Source organism: Eptesicus fuscus, chromosome 9, assembly GCF_027574615.1.
Source record: "Eptesicus fuscus isolate TK198812 chromosome 9, DD_ASM_mEF_20220401, whole genome shotgun sequence".
NCBI lineage: Eukaryota > Metazoa > Chordata > Mammalia > Chiroptera > Vespertilionidae > Eptesicus > Eptesicus fuscus.
The window spans coordinates 50,201,468-50,205,992 of NC_072481.1; the positions used below are offsets into that span (position 1 = coordinate 50,201,468).

The window sequence follows — 4,525 nt, forward strand, 5'->3', positions numbered from 1 at the left end:
ATAAGCAATGCTTATAATTTGTTTTTTTTTTCATTTGTTTATATGAACTCAGTTCTTATTATCTGTACTATTAGGTAGAAGAAGTATTACTTAAGCAACCTTCTCCTCAACAGTTCTAGAAGAAAGGAAAGAAACAAGAATATATCCTGGCTTTCGAGTGTGGTGAGGTACAGGTGAGATATTGTAGGGTCACAGGTTTGAACATGCGTGAAGGGAGAAATTTAGGAGTAATAGGAAATGAGGCTGGAATCATTGGCAAGGGTCAGAACAATGGCAGCCTTTTGGACAGACAAAGCACCTATCGTGGGTATAAAAGAGAGAATTTAGGAGACTACTAAGACAGGTTAAAGTGGCAAGGAAATGTCTGAATCCCTCCCTGGCATAAGGGGCAGTGTTATCAGGGGTCACGCCCAAAGAGTTGGAGACGCCACTGTACTGCCAGGTCATAGGAGTAACGAGGGCTAAAAGCATCCTGAGGACAGTCGATGACGTTCCTTCAGATTTCTGAGAAGCTGCTAAAATTGGAACTTACTAAAGAAATGCTCATGGCTTGGTGATGCAGAACCTTCAGTTTTTGAGGTTTTTACAGGAATGACTTACCACCATCTTTCACACGCCTTCAGGCTACATTGAAACTACCTGGGCAGTGAAAAGAAGACTGATGCGCTGAAATAACTTCTGGTGAAATGTGCTCATTTGGAAGCCAAGAACTACGAAGACGTTTATACTTAGAAATAAAGTATGCGGCACTAACCTCATCTTCCTTTGGCAAGGGAAGGAATTTTCAGGGGTAATGCCAACCTTCTGAAAGCAGCAGCAGAATGACACAGCGAAGATGGAACAGAACACAGACTGACTGAAATTGTGTCATCTCAAGCTTTATATGCTGAAACCCCAACACCCAAGGTGATAGTATTAGGAGGTGGGACCTTTGGGGATGATTGGGATGAATGGGGCTAATGCCCTTATAAAAGACACCCCAGCCTGGCGGCATAGCTCAGTGGTTGAGCATCGACCTATGAACCAGGAGGTCATGTGCCATTGCCGGTCAGGGCACATGTCCTGGTTGTGGGCTTGGTCCCCAGTGTGGGGCATGTAGGAGGCAGCCGGTCAATGATTCTCTCTCATCATTGAGTTTCTATCATTCTCTCCCTCTCCCTTCCTCTCTGAAATAAAGGAAAATATATTAAAAAAAGAAAACAAAAGAGACCTCAGAGAGCTAGCTTGCTCATTCCCCATGTGAGGACACAGCGAGAAGCCAGCAGTCTGTAACCCAGCCATGTTGGCACCTTGATCTGGGGCTTCCCAGCCTCAAGAACTGTGGAACATAAATGTTTGTTGTTTATAAGCCGCTCAGTCTATGGTATTCTGTTATAGCAGCCCAAATGAACGAAAACAGTCCTGAAAAATAAAAATAAAAAAAGATCAGAAGAAAAAGCAGCAACATTAGGAAATCCAGGTCCCAGGTGAGTTCCAGAGTTCTGGCTCCCATGCTCTAGAAATAGTTGCTAATCTCTAAGTAGGTTAACGAATTAGTACAGAAATATGATGAACCAATCCTAAAATACCTGCAGGATATTAAAGTAAAGATTTCAGATCCTAATACTCTATGTTTTTTGGTTTAGATTTTTCATATTGAATCCAGTGACTACTTTACCAATAAAGTTCTGGCAAAAACTTACAAGATGAAGTCAAAGCCAGATAAGGCAGATTATTTTTGTTTTGAAGCTCCTGAAATAGTTGACTGTGATGAGTCTAGTACTGACTGGAAAAGAGGAAGAGATTATAGTTAATCCAGAAAAACAGAAATGAGGTTCCAGGCAGTGTTAGAACAATTCCTGAACAAGTATGGAGTGATTCACTTTTTTTTTTATTATTATTAACTTCTTCCGTCTACTGATAGCATCTGAAGACAAAGAGTGACTGGATAAAGGATCACAATTCACATTAGTATTAGCTTTTGAACCTCGGCACTTCTGGAAAATACGGTTCCATGTGCTACATATGAAGTTATTGGAGAAGCCATAGAGCTGATGATAATTTTGAAGAAACTGAGGAAGTAGGACAATAGGTATTAGAAAGTGAAAGGTGCAAAGTGTTGGATGAAGCTGAAGTTGACTCCATTTGTAATTTTTTGGGGTCAGTGTATCTTTCCTACATTCCTAGAAAAAAGCCACTTGACCTGCTGAATGCACACAGCAGTGAGAGGCAAGTACTCCTCTGTGGGGCTTGAACATGTAGTGGTTATGTCAGCACATCAGGGCGACCAGGCAGGAGATTCAGTCATTGCTGCAGCAAATTCTCTCATCAATGATGTTACAAATAACTTGTTTTCAAGTGAGTGCTTTTCATTTTAACTTATTTCTTTTAAAATTTTACTTAACTAGTCACTTAAATGATAGCAGAAATTAGAAAAAAGCACTTTCTACAGCCATGGTACCAGCTTGGTGACCTTTCCAGACCTTGCACCGAGGGAGGGCCTGATAAAGACCACAGTAGGTTGGCTAGTCATGCGATCAGTAGGGAAGATAATAGAGTAATGTGATTCAAAGGTTCTTAGAATCTTTTGTAACACTCCAGCAAGTGGATCTATTCTATATCCTATATAATAAAAAGCTAATATGCAAATTTACCGAACGGCGGAAGGACCGGTTGCTATGATGCACACTGACCACCAGGGGGCAGACGCTCAATGCAGGAGCTGCCCCCTGGTGGTCAGTGTGCTCTCACAGGGGGAGTGCTGCTCAGCCAGAAGCCAGGCTCACGGCTGGGCAAATGCAGCGGCGGTGGCGGTAGCCTCTCCCACCTCTGCGGCAGTCAGACATCCACTGAGGGCTCCCAGACTGCAAGAGGGCTCAGGCCGGGCTGAGGGACCCCCCCTGAGTGCACGAATCTTGTGCACCAGGCCTCTAGTATATATATGTTGGTTTCAAAGAGGAAGGGAGAGAGATAGAGAAAAACATCAATGATGAAAACATTGATTGGCTGCCTCCTGCACACCCCCTACTTGGGGGTGGGTGGGTATAGAGCCCTAAACCTGGGCATGTGCCCTTGGTCAGAATCGAACCTGGGACCCTTTAGTCCACAGGCCGATGCTCTATCCACTGAGCCAAACTGGTAAGGCTTTTAAAAAAAATACCGGTATTTATATATATATACACCGGTATTTTTTTTTAAATACCGGTATATATATATATATATATATATATATATATATATATATGATCTATTCTTTAGAAGAAATCCAGATATTTTGTTTTCGGCAAGTAACATCTGCCTCCTGCAAAAACAGCTTCAAATGTGTGTTCTCAGAAAAACCTAGCTGAGAAAAGTCATGTTTTCCTTACATTTTTACATCATAATTTTTTTCACTTTACTTTTCCAGAGAATGGGTTAGGGGAGAGAGACACACAGGCTGTCATTTGGAGTTTATCTTCATATTTATTTAACCCTTGTTTGTAGGTACTTTGGTTTATGTTATCGATCAGCTCCAAGATTTCTGAGGCTGTTTGTCACAAAAGGTTTGGTAAGTTAGTCTGGAAAAAAATGTCCATGAATCATTAAGGCCTGTGCAGAAAAAACTGCATCTTCTTGTCTATAGCGATTAAAAGAAAGAAATTATTTTCATAACATACAGGCCGAATTTCACAGTTTAAAATTAAATAAGCTATAGCCAAAAGACAGGCTTTGTGAGTTTTTAAATTTTTCTACTAACATTGAAAACCTTTGAGTAGAAAGTATGAATTCCCAATGTACCATAAATTCAAAGTCTTGTTTTATCAGTAATACTCTTAGTTCTTATCTCCACTATTTTACGTTGTTTGAAAAGCTCTGGATTTGGCAGCGCAGCCCGTTTCTTCATTGTGATGCAGGATGTCGGAGTGTATGGAACCAGCCTCTGTCAGCAGGCTACTTCCAGAGCATCATTATGACTAAGGACATAGAGAATGTGCCAGTTTTGCCTTTTAATACACATCTGTAACATAATACAGTGCTTTCAATGTGTGCAGAATATTTAGGATATTTTATCAAAGCTATGAAACAGGAATCCAGCACACACACACACAAACAAATAAAACAAAACACCTTCTGTGGGTTAGAAAAGGGAGAAGGAGGTGTTGATAGAGTTGGACATGCTTGAAAGTCTCTGAGAAGGAGCCCTGTGCTCTCTTAAGGAAGGGAATGGACTCCACAGGAGGTCTGAGCATCTGTCCTCTCTCCCACACAAAGGGGCCACCTCACAGTATCATGGGATCCCCATGCCACCATGTCAGGAAAACCATACAATAAAGCATCAAGTGCAGGGGAGTGGCATAGAAGAGCTGCTAATTTTCCCCATGTCTTTGAGGAGGACACAGATGTTAGGAAAGAGAGAGAGAGAGAGAGAGAGAGAGAGAGAGAGAGAGAGAAGAGAGAGAGAGAGAGAGAGAGAGAGAGAGAGAGAGAGAGAGAGAGAGAGAGACTTGGTAGACCTGAGCAAGTCTTACACTCTTGATAAGGGACACCACAGAAGCAACAGTTGTGG

The 4,525-nt window shown here is 41.8% G+C and overlaps 1 pseudogene; it reads left to right on the top strand.

The window, feature by feature from the left end:
* Positions 1-203: 203 nt before the first annotated feature.
* On the top strand, positions 204-2,028 carry LOC129150308 (nucleosome assembly protein 1-like 4; annotated as a pseudogene).
* Positions 2,029-4,525: the final 2,497 nt, after the last annotated feature.